General features: G+C 42.7%; 1 protein-coding gene across 1 annotated transcript in view; it reads left to right on the top strand.

The window, feature by feature from the left end:
- Positions 1 to 25153, top strand: part of XYLT1 (xylosyltransferase 1) — a 177626-nt gene that overhangs the window by 648 nt on the left and 151825 nt on the right. The window lies entirely within an intron of this gene.

Below are 25153 nucleotides of genomic sequence, written 5' to 3'. Positions count from 1 at the left end.
GCCGCCTGCCCCACACCGTCCTGGGGGTTTGTTTTAGTGCTACTTTGCTTTTCCACACGGAAAAGCGCACAGGGGCTGTTCTTTATTGCACAGCTCTAACAGGCCCGGGAGGTGACGGGCAGTGAAATGTAATGCAGTCATTTTATTAACCGCTGACAATTCAGGGACACTGAAACTGTGCCCACACAGGATGAGGACCTTGTCTTTTATCTCATTCTTCTGCAAACTCTCTGGTTTTCATTCAAATGTCTCAGGCCTGAAACCAGAAGGGGCTGCAAATCTGGCTCTATTGCCAGTTGAGTTTTCTATTTTTGAGTTTTCTATTTTTGAATTTTCTATTTTTAAATTTTCCATTAGGCATGTGAAAAAGCAAATTAACAATGTTCTTGCAAACCTCAGAGATGTAACACCAGTACCATTATTCTCCAGCTCAGGAGAAGCTTCCTTCGGTTTTCATTTTATTCTTTCAGCAGTAGGCTTACATTAAGTACGTGATGCCTCTGGAAGTGCATGCTTAGTTTTGTCGGTTTCTCTATTTTTGTTTACATCCTTGAGAGAGAAAGCAGGAACTTGGGGCACAGAGGTGATTTACCATTGTAAATTACAGTGAGTGGTTTGGCCTGAAAAGGCTGCAAAGAGCTGAGCTCCCAGCACACGAGTACTCCCTCACTAATGTTTGGGACAACTTGTAGTGCATACCCATCCACTGACCGCTGATCCTGCTCTGTTTTCTAGATGTGAAAGTTAAAATTCTAGTTTACTGAATTCAGCGTTTGTTTCTACATGTAATCTTATCTTGGTATTTGCTGTGTTCATAAATGTAGCTATTTAAGCTCCGCTATTTTTCCTCCATCACCTTGCCCTCTGCCTCTTTGCCTGTCCATCGATCCATCAAGTCATTTAGGCTTTCATCTCTCAGTCTTGTCCAGCTTTTCCTTCCTGATCTCCCCACTGTGGGTTACCAAGGGTGGCAGACGCTTTACCTGGGCAGGCAGGGGGCCGGGAGAGGGCAGGCTGCACCTGGAGCTTCAGCCCTGCTTCCAGCTCCCCGGACTTTCTAGGAAATGATCCTCTGCTGTGGGCTCAGGGCTGTGTTGGAACATGTATTCTAGGCAATTGTCCTACAAATGTCCTGGCACAGTGTCCAGTTTGCCCTGGATGTGCTGGAACGGGTGCTGGGTTCGGGTCGAAAGCTCATTGTTTCCGTGCTGGCCACAGGCAGACACTGAATGTGAGTGTTTTGATGCTGGCAGTTATGAATCATGCCTTTTGCATACAGTTTTGATCAAAGACCTAAAGATGGAGCACTGGGGTTCTGAATGGAAAACCTGCTTTAAAACACATGCTAAGTGCACCTATTTTCTCCTCATTATCTAAATGACTGGTATGGATCACACTGGGCTGTGCCACAATGTCTGACTTTGATATTAAAAAAATAAAGGGCAACAATGCTCAAAGCAAGTGGCAGCACTTAACAACACTTTGTGTAGAGGTGATTTGGCAAGGCTTCTTCAAGATGACTTTATGGTACTTGTGGTTTTGCTTAGCCTGCTCTCCGGGAAGGGGCTGCCATCCTTAAAGTTACTTTGTCAGAATACAAAACCTCACACTTAAGTATTCATCTATCAACTGCAATGTGTGCTTGGTGGAAAAGTGATAGGGAAATTGTCTTTGTGCAGCCTTCGGCCTTAAAAACTTGCCACCTGTGTTAAATTGGTCGGTGAAGTTACCAGCCTTGCCTATGTTACCAGTCGTGATTTCTGACTCGGTTCACGAGGAGAGTCTCTGAGAAACGGAATTGTGTATCATCTATGCAAAGGAAGATTTTTTTCCTGTTGCGTTGTTTGCACATTAGAATGCAATTTATGTAATATCCAAGCAAAGTTTGTATCCTTCTCAATCCCAGCTTCCCATAGTTTGTGTATGTCAAATTGTTTTGCAACAGTTGGAGAAGCTGGCTGGTGTGAATACAGTGGTTCCATTATATCCACATGTCTTGGGTTAAGCACATCTGAGGGGCCCTCCAAGGATTTTTCAAAGAATTCTCAGTCTTGCATTTTAACCAAAAATAGTATTAATTTCAATGTGTCTTTGGTCTGTGAGTGGAATGGTGAGTTTTTATGCATTTTGAGGGGTATGTTTTTGAAATGCTGCTAAATGTTCATCTGTAATGTGGTACTTGATCATGGTTTTTATACTTTCTTCACTTGCCCTGTTAACTACCCTTATGTGAGCCTTTATACTACATAGTTATGCAAACCAGATTTTGGACACTTGGCAGAAGACAGTGCTTTTCAAACCTATGTCTGAAAGTTGCCATATGAGGCTACAGTGCTTTTATTTATCTTGTTTTTAATTTGTCTCAGTCCTGTGTAAAAGACTGAAATGGAGGTCCCTATTTTACTTTACTGAGTTAGACATAAGTAGTGTGAGGATTTGGTAATTTGTATCTGTGGGAAAAGAAACATAATCCTTTAAACCAGGTGTTTAACATATATTTAGATTTTTATTAAGTGCTGTCAGATATGTGCAATAAGCACTATCATTTGGTAGATAAAATAACATTGTACTGTAGTAAAAGGTTTGCCACTGTACCTGCACGTAATTGAATGGCAATTGCCAACTTGGCAGGAAGAAACAATTTTGAATTGAGCAATTTTGCAACTGAAAACACTCACTGTGCTAGATCCCCTGACCAGCTACACCTGGAGCTTTCATTAGTCATAAGCAGTTTCCTGCAGTTGTTCCATATTTAATTAAATCAGCTTATAGATACTTCTAAAGTATCAGCTGTATGGTTAGCACTGATTTCAGTGTGTACTTGCAACTGTTCTGGCAGCTGCACCCCTTGCTCAAGCTTTATTCATGAGGCACAACTCAAGTGTCAAAAGCACAGAAGAATTAAGCTCCCTTCTGAGAATGGGTTGATTTTTATGGGAGGGTCTTTATCTTTGAAAAGCATGCAACAGCTTTTTGTGAAAACACTGTAAGCATGCTGCTCAGCCTTGGGTTTCCTTAGTGCAGCCTGCTGATGGTGGAAGGGGCTGGTGGATGGTGTGTGTTGGGAGCCCAGAGGCAGAAACTGGGATGCAAATCTCTGCTTTGGGGCTGCTGAGGATGAGAGGGACGTGACAGCAGAGCATCTGCTGCTGTGATGTTGCACTGCCAGGCTGTTGAGCATCACAGGGATGCACTTGTGCTGCCCAGCTGTGGCCCCTGCCTCAGAACTGGGGGTTGAAGGCACTGTCTGTGGGTACGTGCTGCTCCTTTGTGCCTCCTGCTAGCCTTGGCTTTGCACTGCTGCCTGTTTGGCCATAAAGCAGAAATGCCAGGGCACTCTCACTGTCAGTTCAGTGAAATACAGCTCTTGCCTGCTGGTGTGGGATCAAAGCATTTCTTCAGTCTGAAATTTTGTGTGTTCTTTTAAAGCAATGGTGTGTTTCTTTCAGCATGAAGCTGTCAAAGGAGCCAAACGTATCGATAGCTCAAAATGTTGAGAGCTGTAGAATGAAAAGAAAGTGTGTTTGGGGTCAGTGAGCAGTTTTAATTCCAGGAAAAAATTAAGCCAGGGATGACAGTCCTGAGGATCACCAGTGCCTCTCCTTCATTCCATATCTGCAGTGGGAAATGTGGTATTTCTCCTTCTCCTGGCAGAGTGGAGAGTGAGGCTGGGTCCTCCATGGGTTGATCAGATGAATGTGCTCAAGCCTGTGTTTTCTTGCTTTTTCCTTCCTTGTCACCTCCTGGTGATTCATGCTGAGCTCCACCAGGTTAAAGGTGCAAGAAGCAAAAAGTAATTACAATGTGTGCCTAAACTCTGTAATCCCTGTTGGCTACTGAAGCTAGGAAAGGCATCCAGGAGCTGCTCTGCTCCATGCTAAGGGTTATAAAACTGGGATCAGTTGTTGTAGCTAGAAGCAAAGCAGCAGCAACTCTAATGCTGGAAAACACCATGGGATTCATACAGGAAAGAAAACCCAGGAGGGGTTTACTCCACTTTCTCTACTTTATTCCACTTTCTCTAAGGTTCATCCATCAATTATTTCCCTCAGCCTTTCCCCAAAGTAAGACCAGGGCAGAATTCACCTTGTGCATCACATAAAAGCTTGAGATTCTTTCAGGTTTGGAGATGAGAGTTTTCTTTTGAAGTGTATTTGCCCCTGGAATGTTTAGATTGTGCAGGTGGATTCCCAGCACTGTTTTGCCAGAAACAAACACACAGCCTGGACCTTCCCTGTGCTGAGCATCCGTGTGGGAGGTACAGGACCAGTGAGTTTCTGGATGGAGCACAGCTTTCAGTGCAGCACCAGTGCTAAAGCTCAGCTTTGCTAGGGATGGAGCACAGCTTTCAGTGCAGCACCAGTGCTAAAGCTCAGCTTTGCTAGGGATGGAGCACAGCTTTCAGTGCAGCACCAGTGCTAAAGCTCAGCTTTGCCAGGGATGGAGCACAGCTTTCAGTGCAGCACCAGTGCTAAAGCCCAGCTTTGCCAGGGATGGCAGCAGCTGTGCCTTGAAGGAGGGAGCCTCTGCCATGGGTGAGGAGCAGGGCTACTGCTGGAAGAGCCACTGTAGTCCCTGGCAGTTCGCTCTGCAGAGCTGCACTTAAGTGTCAAATAAGCTGTTGAGCTCCATAAAACACATGAGTTTTCAAAAGGAACTATCCTGTGGGGGGGTAGAAGGTAAGAAACTAAAGATAGTGCAGCAGGTAACATCACCCCTGAAGAGTTGCAGCTGTGCTAACTACCAACAATTAGGAGCAGGCCGGCCCTTAACAGGGCACAGCTGTGTCCAATGAGGATGAGTGCTATAAAAGAATGGGTGAGCTGGGTGAGGAGGGAGTTGGAGTTTGTTGGTTGTGCTGTGAGGAGATGTCCATGAGAAATCACCAAGAAGGTATGGGAGCTTTGTAATAAGATAACAACACTATCCCACCACTGGTTTATCCTTTTTGTTTCAATCAGTGAATATATGGGTTCTATATATGTAGACACAATCAGATTGTACCTATTTAAATATATTCTACTCTAAGTATCTCGATGTAGAACTGTGGCATCAGTAATTTAATCTGAACATGGGAAATGAGGGAAAAACTGGTTTTCAGAAAAATTTCCAGGCCTGAGAAGTTTGAAGAAGCTTAATGTGAGCTAATAATTTGTGTGTTAAACTTCAGTCCAGAATGAATCAATCTCTGGAAACTGAGTCTCACTTTAGTACACCAGGCTCAGTAAAACTGCTGAGTTAAGCTGCTCTGCATTGTGAATAAAATTAATAGCATCAAGCTATTATGTGACCAAAAATGATATATTTCTTAGAGAATGGGTCCATAGTACTGACTTGACTGTTAAATACAGTTTTACTTATTATCAAGAGCTTAATCATGCTGTAATATGGCTTTAATAACAATTGAGAAGGAGAATGGAGACAACTCATCATTTAGTAATGGCAAAGGGGGGAGACAATTCATCTGCAGCTGGAAGGTGCATAATCATTTTTGCAAAGTCTTAGCACTTAACAAGGCACACATTAATAAAACAAACAAATCTTTGCAGCAAGAGAAGTAATGTATGCATCATTTAAGGGGAGTATTAGAGCCAGATTAGGCTGTTGGGCTCCTGCAGCAGTTACCTTGTTAAGCATCTTCTCTGCAGGAATGCGTTACATGAGATGGATCAGAAGCCTTTTCCAGGCCACTGGCGTATTTTTTGTTGTGTTGTGTTTATATTCCTTAATGTGTGATGGGATTTTGCAGATGTTCCCTTTGAAATAGAAGCATTTTAATTTTTTAGCAAGAGAAGACCAGCTGTTGTACAGGGGATGTACAAATCCCATTTACTTCATGTCAACTATTGCAAAATGGGTACATTTTGGTATAAAAGGCCCTCATTACCTGCCACGTGTTTTGGCTCTATTCAGAAACATTTTTCAAAATATTTCTTCTTGCTTTCAGCATTGGAGGTCCATGATCTGTGATTTGGCATCTTATTAGTGCTTGCTGAAGGGCCAGGAGTACAATGGAAGCATGAAGTGATCTTAATTTGTAGCAATAGTCAAATTACATAACCTCAAGGATTAATTTTAATCAAATACTTCCTGATTTTTCTTTATAGTGTTAAAATTAGATCTGGCACTTCACTGAAGCTTTTGCAGTGACTCTTTAATTGGAATACAATGTCCTGTATTTTTTTCTTTTGGCTTGGGCTGATGGGATGTCTGATTTGGGCAGAGGCAGGAGCATCCCTGTGTGGATACTCGGAGGGCATGTGGGTTCTGGTGTGTATGACTGGAGTTTAAGCCTAGCAGTTCCAAGGGTTTGAATCTGAGTTTTAGACTTGGAACCACAGTTCTTCATTTTATTTTAAGTAATGGCAGGCCTTTGATGCTGTTCCAGAGAGCACATGTTGAATGGGAGACAGCTCTGTGGGACAAGGGAAAGTTGAAGTCTTGGTTGCTTATTCTCATCAGTAACCTCTTGGCATCTTTACCAAAGGGTTTAGGGCCACATAGCTGAGGTGACAGGTAATTTTGGGTTTTTCACTTATTGGTACTCCAGACTAGTCCTCTTTGGTCTGATAATTGTGGTTTTTATCTCTTTCCTCCAGAGGAGCCAAGCCCCAGCAGGTCACAACTTCATTCCTCCCTTTCACACTTGGTGCTGCTGATTAGGGCTGTTTCCTTTTGTGGGTGTTTGGGTGTTTCCTTTTTAAGCTTGGGTTGAATCTCACAGACATGTGGGGTCTGAGGCCTTCTCACGAGCAGGGTTGAGTGTCTCCAGAAGGCAATGCAGCTCATTTGCATGAGCAGCCTCCTCCTCTGTGCCAGCAAGGCAGGGCATGGCAGTGATGCTCAGGTACCTGCTGTGCCTGTAGGAATCCATTTCTCCAGATGCCAGGTCTGGTGTTTGTCTTCCCCAGTCTGCAAAGTGTGCTTGATTGCTTAATTAGTGTCCCATCCTTCATGGAGGCAGTGTGGGTTTGGAGTGATCTGTTCTTGTGGAGCAGTTGAGGTCTCCAGCAAGGACCAGGAGCTTTTCAGCTGCCATGCATTGGTATAACTCCATTAAAGTCAGTACAGACCAGCTGGGGATTCTGGACCCACAAATGTAATTATTGTTATAATGAGAGCATCAAACAAGTAATCATTATTTTTACTCTCTCTTTTCATTTCAAAATGAGAAAATTATTTCCTCTTGAATCAGTGAAAGTAATTTACATTATGCACAATAATGGTCTTACATGAAAATATAATTATTATTCATTTGTATGGCACCATCTGGGCACTAGAAGCTTCACAGACACATGTGAGGAAAGGTCCCTGTCTTGAAGAGTTTACAGACTGAATAGCAAGTTAAAGCTGCTAGCAGCTAACCAGAGTCACAGATGGAACTTTTCAGTATTGCCATCAGGGACCTGTTTAGCACAGGCCTTCCACAAACCCTGCTGCAGTGACTCCTGCTTGGAATTGCTCTGTGATTGGCACTGTACAGCCTAGGGGTGGGATAAGTTCAAGGATCGATTAGCATGGAGGGATCAAGAAAGAGTACAGCAAGAGGCCAGTATTATAAATGGGCTGCCCAGCTAGTTTTGAGCAAGTAAAGGATATTTCCAGGCTTCACTTGGAGGCATGAAATGGTTTTCATGCCTTGTGGACCTGTGCTTCCTATGGAGTAATTCCCAACCTTTACCACAAATCCAGGACTGAGTGCTTTACTGAGTGTGAGTGTGCTCCAGAAGTGAAGAGACCAGGCTTTTATAACTGTGAGGATATAAAAATTGAGCAACATGTAGCATTACCTAAACATATATACAGAGTAACCTTGCTGAGTACTGAAAGGGTCAGCACAGGACACTGAAATCATATGACTTCTTATTTTTAGGGATGATTAGAGAATTCCTCCAAGGGACAAACTATTTATAACATGTCTATAATTTGCTGCTTTTTTTTCTTTATGATGAAATTAAACCAATAAATGAGTACCAGTTAATTAAAAAAGTTAGCTAAAAAAGATTTCACACTAGTGTGTGGTTGACTCTGAGGTCAGATCGTGAATGCTTCCCACATATATTTTGTTTTCAAGCTACTGTTCTGTTGCTGTTCTATTATTAGAGAGTAAGTGGGATGCTTATTTAAAACAATTCTACAAAGCTGAATGACACTGCAAACTTCAGTTTAACTTGGATTTGGTTGAATGAGTCATGGACACTCATTTCTGCTTCATGCTGCAGCCTTTGCTTGCCCTTCAGATGTACTTTTTGCTTCAGTTATGTTGGTGAAATCTGAGTATTTTTCTTCAAGCTGATGCTATTTGCTGACTTTCTGTGATGGTCAGCTTTGGATTTCATGCTGTCTGAATTTCTGAGACGTATCTCATTTTGTTCTTAAAACTCAACCTGTTTCTAGTTATCTTTGTTCTTTATAATTGCCTTCTTTCTGCTTCAGGAGCACACATGGTTCAGTTGAAGTGTCTTCTTTCAAAGAAAAAGCGTGTGAGGTCGTGGCTGTATTGACTAAAGTGAAGCAAGCTCCCTGAAACTTCATCCAGCCTGTGACCCTTTCTTGGGAGATACACAACAAACCTGAAAAATTACATTTCCAGGGGAATTTTTTGGTTGTTTAGAATTGCACCACTGCATGTCACAGAGGCAGGTAGAGTCCTAGGTGTTCTAGCTGTGAGCTGAGTGGGGCAGCAACTGACCCCCATGATGAGGAGTCCCACAGTTGCCATTAGTTGTCATTAGTTATTTAAGCTACTAATTGTCATTAGTTATTTAAGGAACTTATTTTCTATGTGTACCTGGAGCTCTAGCTAAATAAATGGCCATCTGTTAATTATGAAAATGTAAACTGGAGTTCTCTGTGGAAATGGAGTGTTACCAGAGATCTGGGTTGGAGTCATCTTGAACAGGCATGTAAATAAAAAATAATCTATTATCAAGCTAATCCTGCATTGTAGAAAAGAATAATCTCATGAAAACTAGCATCTTGTCTGCAGAGATCCACATTTGGCTAGCTGGGGATACATCTTGGCACCTAACTGTATTGACTTAGATGTTTACATGCTTGCTTATGCTCTTAAAACTTGCTGTGGGTGCCTGACAGCTGTTTAAATATGTAAATAAGAATTCAGGTGGCTACCTTATGGCACCTAAGTTCAGCAACTTGGCCCACAGTGTGTAAAACCAAGGAAACAAGCAGAGGAGGAGTGAATGTAGTAAACAAAGCTGTTAGTGTGTATGCACTATGAGGAGAATAATAATACTTTGCACAGCTACCGTGCCTCAAACTGCTTACGTTTTGGCATTCACTGGAATTGAGTTTAGTCACTGAGTGGCAGAAATAGAAACTTGGAGGTGCTGCCTGCTAGCAGAGTACATGGAGCAGCACCTCAGCTATGAGCTGCCTTTTTGGCAGTCTTACAACAAAAGACGTGAAAGTCTTCAGTGCAATATTTTGATAAGTCATTGATACTTATTAAAATAATAATTATGACAATAATTATAGCTGTAGCTGGCTCTGACTGAGCTGCTAACTGAGTAGGGGACAGGGGGAGGAGGGTTATGAAATGTTCTTGTGAGCCATCTGAGTGCTGCTCCTCAGCTGTGTGCACACAGATGGGGATGGTTGTGTGTGCATTTCTGCATGTCCTGTGCAGGACATGGCAGTGCCTGTGTGCTGGGTGGGTTCAGGTTAAGGGTTAGGGCATGGCAGTGCCTGTGTGCTGGGTTAGGGTTAGGGCATGGCAGTGCCTGTGTGCTGGGTGGGTTCAGGTTAAGGGTTAGGGCATGGCAGTGCCTGTGTGCTGGGTGGGTTAAGGTTAGGGTTAGGGCATGGCAGTGCCTGTGTGCTGGGTTAGGGCATGGCAGTGCCTGTGTGCTGGGTTCAGGTTAAGGGGTAGGACATGGCAGTGCCTGTGTGCTGGGTTAGGGTTAGGACATGGCAGTGCCTGTGTGCTGGGTTAGGGTTAGGGCATGGCAGTGCCTGTGTGCTGGGTTAGGGTTAGGGCATGGCAGTGCCTGTGTGCTGGGTTAGGGTTAGGGCATGGCAGTGCCTGTGTGCTGGGTTAGGGTTAGGGCATGGCAGTGCCTGTGTGCTGGGTGGGTTCAGGTTAAGGGTTAGGGCATGGCAGTGCCTGTGTGCTGGGTTCAGGTTAAGGGTTAGGACATGGCAGTGCCTGTGTGCTGGGTTAAGGTTAGGGTTAGGGCATGGCAGTGCCTGTGTGCTGGGTGGGTTCAGGTTAAGGTTAGGGCATGGCAGTGCCTGTGTGCTGGGTGGGTTAAGGTTAGGGTTAGGACATGGCAGTGCCTGTGTGCTGGGTGGGTCCCCCTGGAGGGAGCTGGAGGTTCCTGGCAGTCTGTCCTGCAGGCAGCTCCTCACCCCTGTGCTCATGTTCCTAATAGCAGAGATATGATCAAACAGGTGACAGTGTTTTACAGCAGCACAGTGATAAAAAGGTGCAATAAGCTCCTGGCCATCTGGCTTTCTGTAGTTAGCTCTGTAATGTTTGCTGTGTGTCACCTTCACAGCAAGACCACATCATCCCATCCCAAAGCCTGGGTCAGGCCTCAGTGATGCTGAAACCAAAGGAAGGTTGGGTAGGTTTTGCAGGCACTGTAGCTGTGATGACACTGTCCTGAGCCTTTCTAATCTAATTCAGTATTAAACATTTACACTGCCCAGGCTGCCACCACATGACCTCCTGTGCTAAGTGACTGCAAGTGATTAATGACTATTTATTAGGAGAAGATGGTCTCAAACCTGCTCACTTCACAGACAGTGTAAACAGAGATTTCTGCTCCTAACCCTCAACCCCCAGTTAAAAAATATGGTGTTTTTTCTCTCTGCTTTCTTTTGAAGTTGATTTTTTTCATCCCTGGATGTCTGAGAAAAGCAGACTGCACTGGCCTTTTCCTGTCCCCCTGTGTGAAGCTGCAGTGGGCATCTAGAGTGTGAGTTTAGGGGTGCTTGCTCCCCTTGGTTAGGGATTCAGTGAAATGTGACATGAAATGGGCAGGAGGAGAAGCTTGTACTGCAGGACCAGCTCCTGTGAGGGGAAGAACAAAAATGTTGGGTCAGCTGTAAGGCTGCGTGGGACCTCTGAGAGCACAACTGGTTTAAAAGTTGGACAAATATAAATGCATTTATTGTACTTTCAGGGGACAGGAGTTTTCCAGAAGTGAATTTTGTAACAAATAGCCATTTTAAAAGGTAGCTGATGCAGAGAAAGAACCAGGTTAATTTGGAATTTTGGGTAGGTTTGTGTAGCTTGGGACCCTAATTCTATGGATGCTGTGGGATCTGTGGGTTTAAGCATGTATTTTACACAGCAAAACTTGACCTAAAGGTATTTTATGTGTAAATTGTTAATAGGGTTTGTTTGCCATTATGCAACCGAATATGTAAGTTAAAAGATTTTAGACAAATTTGATGCAGTTATTCAAAGTGGTTTGGGGTTTGTCCATTTTAGCACCATCATGAGTCTGAACAATGATCTCCCAGAATGTTATCAATAGCTTATTCTGTAGTTTAAGTTCTTCAGGGGATTTTCACTTTTTAGTTGCACTGATGTAAATTTATAGTCGTTCTCATATTGAGGACCTATGAATGAATAACTGGAAAGGGAAAAAAGGGTCTTGCAGGCCAAATGGTTCATCAAAATCTCAATTTTTGGACAATGTGGACAGCTCAGCAGCCGCTGGAGTGTTTTGTTGCTTCTGAAGTGTCAGTGTAACTTTGCAGAGCGTATTCAGCAGCCGTGCCCTGTGCTCCAGATGCTCCCTGCTTGTGCAGTGGTGTCACCTGGAAGGGATAAGTGAAAGGAAGCCCTTGAATTTCATTCTCTCCTGGATTCAGCCTCAGGGGTGTATTTCCAGTTTAGTTAGCAGAACTAGCCCAGCTTTGCTCTAAATTCTGCCACCTAAGCTTCAGTGCTTTCAAGGCTTTGGTAGGCAATGAACGAGGTGCTGTGTGTTTCGTTTGCTGTAAGTGTTTGTGTATTATTCTTAGTTTTAGCACAGCCTCGTGTACTCACTTCCTCCTCGTCCTTGAACAATTCCCTCCTTTTCTGGGGCTGTTGTCGGTGGCTGAGAGGCTGCTCCAGGCTCCAGCTGGGCTCTGTGGCAGTGACTTCAGCAGCTCAGCTGGGATCCGTGTTGGTAGGAAATGGATTAAGGCAACTGGTGGGGAAAGTGCTTCAGGTCTCTCTTCCACGCTTGGTAAATAGTAACTCCATTATGAAATACTGTTTCACTGTTGAATAAATTGGTGTGGTTTTTTTTTTTCCTTGCTTGCTGTCATTGGTAAATTGCTGTCTTCCTAACTTGTGTTGTCCAGTTTGAAATACTGTTTCCTGTTGGCTTAAAATAAACCCTTCTGCAGCATTTTCCTGTTTTATGTTGCCTACAGAGAGCAAAACGTATCCTTAAAGGTTTAAATCTGTTGCTACGGTTGGGATGGTAGTTTCGTAGCAACACGGAGATACCACAGGTGTTACAATCTTCTCTTTAGAAGAGAGTTGGTGGTTTGGTGGTTTCTGAGTTTCTCCCCTTCCTGTTTATTAGAGCAAAATGTGTTCAAGGCTCGGTTTTGCAGCTCTCATGCAAACAGAGGCATGCTTGCTTACCTGTATTCCATAGTGGTCAAATATTTGTGGTCAAATATAAGCAAGAGTTGCTCAGGCTAGAATTTTCCAGACTGAATGTTGCTTAGAAAGATTTTGCCTTGCAGCATGCAGTTTAAACAAGTCTAGGATGTGGCAAGTCATCATTTCATCAAGTTCATGCTCTTTCAGTAGCAGATTCTTTTAGAAAATCTTCACATTTAGGGTTGGTTCTTCCTTTGATTGTTACCCTGTGTAAGAATGATGTATGGGAGATTTTTGTACAGGACTGATATTGAGACACCCTGGTCAGCTAAATTCCACCTTTTTCAGTGTTCTCAGCTGTTTGCTATAGGATGAAGATGCAGATGTGTAAGAGCTCAAGCAAAACAGCACACTGAGAATAACCTGTAGTTCTTCAGAGCCATGGTGTCTTCATTAGGACATGGAGTGCAGATGTGGATATAAAATCAGTCAAGAATGGTCTTGGCAATATGATTGTCTTAGGGTGGGATTTTTATACAGCCTTTGTATTTTCATTGAAACTGTTAAAGTGGAAAGGGTCTTCAAATAAAGATTGTTCTGTTGTCCTAAAGTGTTCCAGGATACTAGGAAAAAATATTTTATAGTAATACTTCTTTAAGTGTGTTTTATAAATATTGGTTCTGTAAAACTGATATATAATGCTCTTTTCTATTCTGTGTTCTGAATGGAATTACCTGTAATAGGAGAGATTGGTGGTGCTGGGTGGTTACAGCTTGAATTCCTGCCTATTTCTCCTGGCAGTGGTGGAATTATTTAACAATCACTCTCGATTTCTAGTGGTTTTATGAGTGCAAAAACTTGAAATTCAGGATTTTTTTTTAAATGCTCTTCATATTCTGCTGGCCTTGTTTGGTCTCAGTGAAAATTGTGGAAAGTTGATTTAATCCCATGCTGAATTACTAAGGATGCTCATGCAAGAAGACTGCACTGAGTTTTGCATTATGGAAATATTATGATGATGCCAGGTGTGCTGAATCCATCTCTGTTGCATTTTGCTTTAGCTCTGATCCTCTCAGTCAGCTTTTTAGAGGTCATGTGCTTCAGTGTGTGACTGGTGGACTTCCTTGGGCCAGATCTGAAGGGATGGGTGGGGTTTCTGAATGGGTTTAAAGTGCCTGCTTTGTATTTAAGTGGATTACCTGGGTTAGAATTCAATTTAAATGCATTGATCCCCACCTAAGGAGATATACAAATTACCCATAAGTGATGATCAGCCCAGGCATCTGCCAGTGTGAGATGAAACTGCAAACATTTATGTTGAAGTTTATGTTTATGCAAACATTAATGTTATTGTCTTGTATTCAGATCAGCTTGTTCAGTGTGTCAGCTCCAATGCTGGTTTATGGTGTTTTTAACAGTTGGGCTCAATGGTCTTACTGTCATTTCCAACCTAAATGATGCCATGGTTGTATGAACTGAACTTTGATGCAAAGTAAAAGCCTCAGGGTCTAGAAGAAAGGTGCTCTGTGTGTGTGGCAGCAAGTGGATGTGGATTCCCCTCCCAGCTCTGCAAGTGCTGCTTGTGTGGCCTCTCCTGGAGGAGGCAAACACAGGCTGGCTGTCTCTGCTTCCCAGCCCAGCAGAAGCACTGGGTCCCTGCACAGGGCCCAGGCTGGTGTGTGCCAGTGCCTGGCAGGCAGCAAACACGGGCACTGAAGCTGCTCTGAGCAGTGAGGTTTGCCACACATCCCTGTCTGTTGTTTGGGGTTGTTTTAGTGGCAGGGTGGCTGTCCTGCATAGAGCAGTCACCCAAAGGAGCTGGAAGGTGTAAAGGGCATTCATGGCTTGGTGACTGACTCACTGAGGAATCCAGGAGAGAAGGTGTATTTGAAGAAAAGCACGAGATGGGGGTTTTGCCACAGTATCTATTGGAGCTTGCTGTGACTAAGGAGATGGCACAAATGTACTTTGCTGTGACAGATTCTTTATTCCAATTCCAGTGCAAAAAGTGACTGTTGCCTTCAGCTTCTGAGTGTAAGTCATGTGCTGGCATCACCTTGTGCAGGATTCCCAGAAGTAGGTGAGCTCTTTTCTCTGTTTGGTTTCAGAGTCTTGAATTTGTTTGAGCCCAACCTGAACCTGTCAGTTAAAACCCAGTTGCCAGCCCTCGAGGTGCCCAGGTGGGTTGTGCAGGCACTTTTCCTGCCCCAAGAGAAGAGCCCTTCTACTTCAGCTGTCTGATAGACCCTGGTTTGGTGGGATGGGTGGTCCAGATGTGGACAGTGATGGTTAGATTGTGTTACCAGTGCTGCAGGCTGGGGTTGTGGCTGGCTCACTTTGCAGCAGCTGGTTCTGTTTTGGAGCAGTTGGTGCAGGGAGCTCATTTTATCTTTTTTCTCTACATCAGTAATCAGGATCATTTTTCTGTGAGCTGTGCACATCTGTGGCCCCAAACCTGTCTCAGCCTGGAGGAAGTCAGTGAAAGGTAACATTTCCCACAGCTCAGTGCTCACTTGCCAGTAGAGGAAGCAGCTTATGCTGCTTCAATTCTATACATTTTATTTTTCAGGATTTAACAAAGATATTTATGAAGTCATTTGGTTTGCATGTATCAGCATAAATAAGAGCATCTTCTGAACACACCTAGTTGCAAACCTGATATTTCTTTTAAGATTACCAATCTCCCTTAGTATGTGTATGAAGGGGGAAAAAAACCCAGCAAACCCCCCAAACCTTTTGCCTTCCAGCTGCTGACTGTGAGCATAAGTCCTTGAGAAGAAGCTTTTCTATTATCTCTAATGCTCCAAAGCTTGCTGGATAAACAAAATGAACACAGATGTTTCCTTGCTGGTGATACAGTTCATGGGAAGACACTACTCAAGATATTGCTCAGCTGCAACTTCTGTGTGCAGAAATCTATGGACCAAACAATTCAGTCCTACCCAAGGAAACTTCCTGTGAAGTGGAACAGGCTTGCTGAGCAATACCTTTTGTGTTAACAATTTAATAACCACTTAATGAATTACCCAGATGCGTTTAAATCAGCCAAAAGCTCATTTCTTGCCACATGGAAGTGCTGTGAGGATGCTGCAATGTGCTGAGGTCAAGTCCCATCCTTGGAGGAATGAGCACATGAACAGACACTTGCCTGCCATCCTGGGGGGCAGTTATGTGGCTCATGGTTGAGCAAAACCACAATCAAAATCAGTACTGTACAGAAATTCACAGGTGTTTTAATTCATGGTAAACTCAGGTTATGCTAATTTTGACAAGTTTGTAAGCAACTTTCTACACATGATGAAAATGAATAACTGTGAGTTGGTTGCAGGCTGTATGTTGTGACAAAGCAACTCTTTGCTATTACTCTGGTCAAGTTGTCTCCCTGCTTGCTTTTTTTTTTTTTTAATTATTTTCCTTGTTTAGACAATTTTTTTTTTTTTTTTTTTTTTGAGAGTAAGATCTTTAGTCCTATAGAACAGAGTTTCATAATGTAGCTGTGTAGAAGCAGCCAGAAACAATGTCCAGATCTGGAGCTGTGGCACAGCAGTGGATGTGCCCTGGGAGCAGAGGGTGCCTGCAGGATGCCCTGATCTTACACAGCTCTCACAGTTTGCTACAGACAAGGTCAGGGTTTGCAGAGGAGAGCAGGAGTGTGTTAAGGCTTTAGAGCAAGCTTGAGCAATCTCACCACTTAGGCTCTGTCTGTTGCTGCAGGACCTGCTGTTATGTTAAAAAATACAAAAGAAATACTTGGCATGTGTTTGAGAGGTCTTGTGTTTTAATAATGATTTCAGACTATGCGTTTCATGGATTTTTAGAGGTATCAGTTGCTACTGGAAGGTAACTTTAGTCACTTAGCTCATGAGAGGTTCCAAGCAACTTGTGTAGGATTAAATTATTTTAGAGCAGCTGATTTCTGTTACTATGCTACTCCTGACTTGCTGGCTGCTGTGCTTATCCCCAGATCCCTGTTTGTTGAAGGCTGGCTGGTTCATTCCCCACCAGGCTGAGCTGCAGTTGCTGTTAGCCCAGGCTGGCAGTGTCCCATGGGAGCTCAGCTCCTGCTCTGTCCCTGCACCTTCAGCCACCCCTCAGCCCACACCATGTGGCTGATTCACCTGCAGGACAACTCACCACTGGGGCAGAGATGAAGTCTCTGTTTGGATTCTCCCTTAGCATGCCATGGAAGTTTGCTTTCATGTCCATCTGTGCTCCTCTTTGCTCACACCTTTCTTCTTTCTAAAGATCAGATTTTCCTGTTATCCATTTCTTTTTTATTCTCACGGATGTATATCTCTACTTCTGTTCTTCCATTCCTTTTCTGAACAAAGATAATTTATCGTTTCTGAGCATTTGAGTAGCAGTTTTGTCACCTTTTTGCTGAGATAGACCAACTTTGATCAATAGCAAAAGAAAGTGGTTGTAGAAATTCACATTGTGCACTTGCATACTCTGTAGAGTGTCTTTGTAGCTGGTGCTTAGCATAATGCCTCTGGAAATGTATTTCTGATATGTAACTTTTATTTGTGCAGCAAGGGACCCTGGCAAGTGCTGCATGTTTGATATGAGCTCGCAGTCCTTTCAGATATTGAATAATGTGAATGAGGGGTTATCAACATCTTCTCAAAGAGCACTGCAGTTTGTGCCCTGCAATGATGCCATAATATGGTGTGCTGTAATGGGAAGGTTGCAAACAGTGTTTGAAATACTATAAACTGTATCAACAATAAAAGCAATTGAATGTGGAAGGAATTTCTTAGGAAATCTGTGATTTTTTTAATTTTGAGGTCTCTTAAATGAAGACTAGCATCTCTAGGGGAACTGGAAGTTGGTGCAGGTGTCACAGGGTAATGTCCTGGCCTTAGCAGGACATGTCTGTGCTTGTGGGGTGTTGGAATACCAAAGGGCAGACAGGCAGTGCAGCTCAGGCTGAAGGTGAGGTACTGTTCTTGATAGATTTGTGTGTGATTCATCCACATCACTGTGCTGGAGCTTTGTGTGTGCTAATGGTTCTGTTAGCTGGGCTCAAGGACACTGTGCTTGATATTTCTGGTTTCTATCTTTTCAAGATCTCTTATGAGTTAAAATAAAATGGCAATGTCCATTATCCTTTAATATGTAGCATTGAATATGTAGTGAATTCTCAACTCCTCTGAAGTTGGTGGAAAAATTCCCAATCACAGAATTAACTAGGTTGGAAAAGACCTTTGAAATCATCAAGTCCAAGCTATTACTTTGAAGGAGTTAAGATTTACCTTAAGGCTTGTTGTCCTTTGAGTTGTAAAGTCCTGGCAGAGCTGTAAGACCTGAAATATTCAGCAGTGATTGGTAGTGACTGACTGCAGTCAAAGTCACCTGGAGCTTTTCACCAAGTTGACATTTCGTTCTCTAAGCTCAGGTCGATGTTTCCTTTAACATTTCTTACTCAAAATCAAGTTCAGCTTTGGTTCACATCACCAAAGAGGCAAAGCAAGCTGTGCCCTCAGCTGAGGCAGTGCAGTGTGCTGTGACATTTATACTGTGGCATGTGCACCAACGTCCTGAGCTGATGTTCAGGCTTCTTTTGCCAGTGCAAAGCACTTACGGATTTTCTCCCTGCTTATGAAACACACTTGTCTCAATTATGGTATAAACAAATCACTCAGAATAAATGCTCCCCTGTGCAACATTTGTTGACAAATCAGCCCCCCTTACTTAAATATATATATATGAACATATATGCATATATGTACATTGATATGTTTATGTACATATCTCTATGGTGGAGGAGATTTCTTGCTATGTGAAGCTGGAGATCAAAGGGTGAATGCTCTCTCTGAAAGGCAGTAGGGTGTCAGCCATCCCAGCTACTGCAATAAAAGATTGATGTAGGACTTTGATGCTGCATGAAGCAGCTTTAGATTCCCAGTGAACATTGTTTTGTTGCTTAGAGGAAGACAAGGATCTGTGGAGAGTGAATCTTGAGGAAAGAGAACTTCAACAAATAACAAGATGAAATTTGTATTCATACACAGCTCAGGTGTTTGGAGATGTAGGCTGTGCACAGAGGTGTGCTGCTGTGACAAACCAGGTTTTTATTCTTAACAAAATTGTTGTTATTAGTCTCTTGTAGCACATCCAACAGCTCTTGTCACATTTGATTTCAGGTTAAAGCTATGTAAAGCCTTCAGTTTTTTTTTTAAAGAACTTTAAATTTTTCTACTATTAGTTGGGAAGTGATGCCTGCCTGCTACTTTTGTAGTATTTTCCTTTTTGAAACTTTTGTCTGTGGTATTTATAACAAAACCTGCTAATTAAGTTTTGTTTCATGTTCACTCCATGACAAAAATAACTGGCACAATTTTTTTTCTTTGAGAGCTGGAAGAGAAAACAGAATAAAGATTTGGAAAGGGAAGTAGTCTGTCTCTAATCTAAAACAAATGTTGATAATCTGGTGACCTTTCCAACAGCATAAAGGTGTGATATCTTTTATTTATTTGCAGTCTCCTTGGTTATAGAGGTTGTAGTGGGATGCTGCCCATCTTTTGCCAGTTTCTGTGGGTTCCCCCCCAATGTTTATGGGGGGAATACCGTTTGTATGATCAGGAGTTTGGAGCATAAAAGGTTCAGTTTCTGCAAAGGAAAATGAGCTCTTGCTGGTCTGCTGAAGTTATCAGCAAAATAGATGATAAAGAGGTGAGGAATGATGAGTCTGCAGAGTAGTAATGAGCAATTCCATTCCAGAGCTGTTGATAGGACACTGCTAGAGAAAGTTGTGAGAAAGTGATGAGCAGCATCCTGCCATGTTTGGGCATTGGCTGAAAGATTAGAAATAAATATTCAAAATAAATTACCCATTTTTATTGTTGCAATGCATTTGTTGAGAGTTTCCTCTGAGGTTCTAACTCCTGGAATAAGATTGGTAACACTTCTTTATATCACAGGGACGAGAGCTTTGTTTTAAAGGCTACATTAAAAATCTCTTTGTCAAGTAAATAGCTGACCCTCCTTTCTTGGCTTGCTTTTTATTCCTCTACTTTTAAAGAGATCTGAAGAAGTGTTTTCCCTGTGTGTATGAGTTGCTTCTCAGTAGCAGGCTGGGCATGCCATCATAATTTAACAGAACCTTGTAACCTCAGCTGAGGTAACAACTTGTCACAGGTCCCACCTTGCATGGAGGGGTGATGCCTGTTAAAGCCTTGCAGGAGCTGATGCACGAAGTAACTCTCGTGCACCTCTATTTCAAGTTGCCTGTTGGCATCTTTCTAGATGAAAAAATTGAAAGGACAGATATGACAGCAGAATGTAACGTGCAATGACCTCCGAGCCTTCTCTCAAAGTAAAACATGGTTGCAGTTAGAAAAGTCTATTATTTCATGCTCCAAATTAAGTCCTGTATTAAACTTGGAGAAATACAAGATGACATAGCAAGTGAGGTGCTGACCTTGTTAGTTTTTCTTTGTCATCTGGCAGTTTTTCAGAAACTATCACTGTATTAATTATTTGTTCTCTATTTAAATTAGTTCTTGCTGCCACAATTCAGTTGGTAATGCAGTCTCTAGAATTTTAAACTATATTTAAAATGTATCTTAGGGTAAGAATACATAATGAACCAATCACTATTCATGATAAAGCATCCAAAGATGGATAAATTAATACTATGTGAAGAGTCTCTAGTTTTATAATTTCAAATTAATTCATAGCCTGAATTATTTTTTGATTACTAAAGCATTGATAATTTAATAAACCTTGAATTTCTGAGTTCTAGTAAGAATGTCAAATTAATGTTAGAAGTTGCAGTTCAGGCCTCAGTGAAGCTGTCCAGCACTGCTGCAGTAACTTCACCTCAGTTAAATTAAATATAGAGTGATCTTTATCTTGGTTCCTGTAGAGAAGTGAACTCTGCACTTAAGCCTTGTGAGGCAGCCCCTATAGGGGTGACTTTTGTTCTGCACAGTGCAGGAGTAGCTTCCCTCATTGTCCTGTGTCTCCTCCTGACTTCAGAGGGTGTTGCAGTTTATGACTGGGACTGGGGGAAAGGATCAGTCCGTGCTGGGAGCCCTCTTGACTCTGCAGGGGTAACCCTGCATACAGGGGGACAGAACTCGCAAGTTTTATTCTTGCTGACCTTTTTTTGTGGCCTTTGCTGGCCTCTGTGCCTCATTTTCTTTCTGGATTGAGTCTTTTGTCTCGTTGGATCTGGTAAGTTTTCTTTGAAGCAGGAATGTTATTTTGCTGTATGTTCAGCACAGAGAGGCCCCCACTCCCGGTGGGGTTATCCAGGGGCTTTTGTGTCACATGTAATGATGCTCTGCATTGTGAAAAAGGCAAAGCAAACAAACACAGAGAGGAGAATGTGCTTCTGGTTTGAAGGCAGCTTTGCACATAAATATCTGTTTGATTGCAGGAAACTGCAGTTTGTTACAAAAGAAATGTTTGGCTGCAGGTTTCCACACACTTCCAGTTTTTCAGTTTTTTTTTCTTCTTCCCTGCATCTACATGGTTCAGGAAAATCCCTTTTCCAAATGAGTATTTTGCTATTTTAACAAAAGTAGTTGGTCCTAGGACTTTTGTGGAGCTAACATTAGAGTCAGGCTGCTTGCTTTCTATTCAAACCTTCTGAAGACTCTTAGAGCTTTATTATTATCTCCTGAAATTGTGCTGAGTAGGGTTTACCTTTACATCACTCTACCAGTTTTTCTTCAGAGCTCTGTTACTCTGTTTGCATCTTTGAAGAGCTGTTTTACAGCATACTATTTACTAGGAGTTTTGATTCATTTAGCACTTCTTGTCTCCCAGCAGATTGATTTACAGACATGGTTTGGTATGTGTTGCTGTTTGCTGCTTTCAGAAATCTCATGTTGGCAACAAAATGCTGCAGTTTCCTAACTATGGTAGTTAAACCAATCCACGAGCTGCAGGGATGGTAAACCTTTTAAAAATTGAATTTTATCTCATAGAGGCTTATTACTCTGTGAGGAATAAATTACTTCTTTGTAACATTTTCTGCTAAGATGTTCTTCCTTTAGCTTTCTGATTATTCATCAGCTTGTCAAACTTTTCTTGTTGCCATTTATCCTTTTGTTTTAAATATTTCATAAGTTCTGATTGATTGGAAAAATTTTCCTAGTTTGGGTGAGAGCAAGTTTGGGAGCTCTGAAACAGTTGCTACAATACAATACCATAAGAAAATGCTGTGGTATTGAATACAAATTCAAATAAAAATTGGCTGGAAACATTAATTTTCTGCTAAATGCTGCTACATAAAATTCTCAGGGATCTCACATAAATGTTTAATTCCTACAAACAAAGCCCTGAGCAGACACTTTATCTGACTCATTCAAAGTTTAAGAAAGAATTAGTGCTCTCTTTGGAGTGAACCTGCAGGAGTTTGGAAAGTTGCACTGTTAATGTGATTGATTTTTATGTCAAGGATAAATTTTTCCTTCAACATCCAAGTGCAAAGGTTCACACGCCTGCATGGAATAACTAATAAGTGTGTGTGATTTCAAAGTCTTCAGGAGGCAAAGGAGCAGAGTGTTTCCACACAAAAATGCCTGTTTTGTTTCTCTGGAGAGCAAGAGTCCTGGGTGGACTCTGTCAGGGAGGAACTTGATTAGGCTTTGTTTCAAGATCCTGTCAGATGGGTTTGTGTGGTGGGGCTGCACAGCTTTTCCCTCTGCAGGATCTCTGGCTGCTGTGGCCTGATCTGCATTTGGACAGTTTCTTGCAGGCACTGCTTGTGATATGAACTTCAGTCATGTTGTAAAATCACAGTTATAGATACTGGCTCATTCACAGTGCCTCAAACCTGCCAGCCCTGTTACAGCTGTACATTGCAGAGCCTGGCAGTGGTGGGAGCCCATCAGAGTTTACCTGTGTGCTTGGGCAGCAGGGCCAGCGGGCTCTCAGTGCCCCCAGGGGCTGCAGCAGTGGGACACCCACCCCACAGGGCCAGGGCAGCTGAGCATCACCACCCCCTCAGCAGCTCTGCCCAGGCAGGGGGATCCTTGGAGCATGTGCTTCAGGGAGGAACAGGCATTAAACACTGTCTCACGTGCACAGGTGTGAGCAGAGAGAGCAAAAGCTTTGGAAAAATAAATAAATTAGCTTTTGTCTGCCCAGACATTCTAGGCATAATGGATGGGAAAACAAAATAACTGGGCTTTGATAACATTGTGGGTAGCCTCTGTCTTCATCTGCATATTTATTTTCACCAGTCTCATCTGAAGATCTGAAGTGAGCAGGTTGTGTGTCCTGCACAGCTGCAGATGTCATTTGTACTCTCCTGCACATCCTCTGCTCATTGCAAGCTCTTTGTCTTACAGAAATGAGTTGGTGTGAGCTGTCATTGTGTTGGTTTCTCAGTTGCAGCAGACTGGTGTGTAAGGTGATGATCCTGAGCCCCCCAATTAGGATGTACTGCTCGTGCTCCTTACTGTGTTGGTTGGAAATACTTTCAACATTGCTTACCTGCTTAAAATCATTTCCACACAGTACAGATCAGTGTGACAGAAACCTTCCATGCTGCTGCTTAGGTAACAGCAAGATGAACTCTTAAATATGAGTAAATGACAAGGCAGGAGTTTTATTGGGTGTAGGGGGGCTGTTCTGTGCTGGAACACAGCTGTTTCACCTGCCTGTTGGGGTTTCTCATATGGTTTTTCACTGCAAATCTAATTCATGCATGGCTGAGAGTCTTCTGCAAAGGGGATTCTAAATGCCATGCAGAGGATTCCCTGAGGAAGTTTGACAAACAAAGTAATATAGGTTATTGCATGTTCATTACCTGTTTGTAGGTAATTTTTTTTTTAAAGGGAATTTAGATGTGTCCTACAGTGCAGATTCTGAAATTCTGATCTTTTGGATAAGGTAGCAGAGGTATTGTTAATGAAAACTGTTGGGTGCAGCAAGGACTGTGGGTTCCTAGCACTTGAAATGATTGATGGAAGGAGATGAGCAGAAAAGCAAACAGCAGAGGATTATGTTCCAGGGCAGAGCTTAAGCTTTCAGGAAGAGAAAGATTTTATTTTTGCTGAAGTGCCTGTCATGGAGATGATGCCTGCATTGGGTGCTTCACTATGTTCTGCCAGCCTCTGCAGACAGGTGGATGCTCACAAAGAGGAGCTCCCATCTGTGCTTCCTGGAAAGATCTTTCTCAGTTTTCCACTTTATAACTTTTTCTCTACCTCTTCCTCCCTTTCCCTGGCTGTTATCACTGTTCCTGATCTCGTCAGCACTCTTGGTTTTTGTTTTCCTCTTTGCCCCTGTGGATCCCAGCTGTGTGTGCTGTACTCTCACTGCTGCAGCCCTTCCTGTCTGGGTTTCTGCAGGAGCCTCAGCCCAGCTCTGCTGGGTGCTCGTGGCACCCTGTGCCTGGGGCCAGGCAATCCGGGGCCAGTTCCTGTTTGCTCACAGTGCTGTGTGGTGCCCACAGAATGGCACAAATGGCCCAGCTGTGGAGCCACCAGTGCCAACTGCTCTCAGCTGCTGTAGGGGGAAACTGGGACCAGCAGCACTCAAAGTTGGGATGTTAAAGGATAATGTGCCAGGCAATTACTGCCACCCCAAGAGGTGACTCTCAGAAGTGCGGCCTGTGGCTTTCAGAGGGCAGAGTTGTCTCTGGGGAAGTTTCCTCATGTTTGTTGGCAATAGAGTGAGTTTTTGAAACCGGTAATACTTGCATAAAGTAACTGCCTGAATTTTCAGGGGTAGTAAAATCAACTTTAGTGTGGGTCTCAGCCAGAGTCTTGAGGAATTTCACATACAGGTTGGATAGTCAGTGTAGTATATCTGACTTTTTATTTATTTATTTGTTAACATTGAGAAATGCACTTTCATATGTAAAAACTCAGTGTAAGACTTTAAAGAACTAGAGACCAGAAGAGACACTACTGCTCTACCACCCTTCTAGTGTTGTCATCTTGTTCTATCCCATCCCTTACATTATGGTCTGAATATACAGTACCTGGTAATGACTATACATGTGGGATAATGTGGGCATTAGAGTAAATTCTTTGTCTCCTAAAGTGAAAGCATAGAAAACATTCAATAAATTTTATCTAGAATTTTCATAGAACTAAATTCAAATTTTCCAGCTCCTGTTTGATATTAAGGATTATGGTTAATTTGAAAGCATCAGGTTTTCTTTATACTGGAAGATCCGTTTTCTGTCCCTGTCTGCAGCAGTAGTTTGGCAGATACTTGAACTCTTAACAGTAGTGTCTGGAGTTTTGTTTTACAGTTTTAGTGTGTGGAAAGGTGTAAGACAATGTCTGTGTTTTTACCAAATGGAAAGAATTTCATCAGGAAATGTCTCCACTCCAAGTATGTCCAGGTTTTCTTTACTGCAATCAATACAGTTATTCATGGATTTCTGCTCCCAGCTCTCCCGTGGCTATATTTAACATGTGTCATTGTACTGGGCTACATGGTTTTAAGAAAGTTGTTTTTGTTGTACAGATGTGTGCTGCAGTGAGGCTGAACACAGCCAGGGTGCTGTAGAAATGTCTCCTGCTCTGTGTGCTGGGTTTTGCTGAGGGCTGGGTTACATTGCTGTAGTGGCTGCAGTTGGCCAGCTCAGAGCATCATCCATGG

This window comes from Melospiza melodia, chromosome 18 (assembly GCF_035770615.1).
Source record: "Melospiza melodia melodia isolate bMelMel2 chromosome 18, bMelMel2.pri, whole genome shotgun sequence".
NCBI lineage: Eukaryota > Metazoa > Chordata > Aves > Passeriformes > Passerellidae > Melospiza > Melospiza melodia.
The sequence above is the reverse complement of the archived record's forward strand: the minus strand, read 5'-3'. Positions and strand labels throughout refer to the sequence as shown.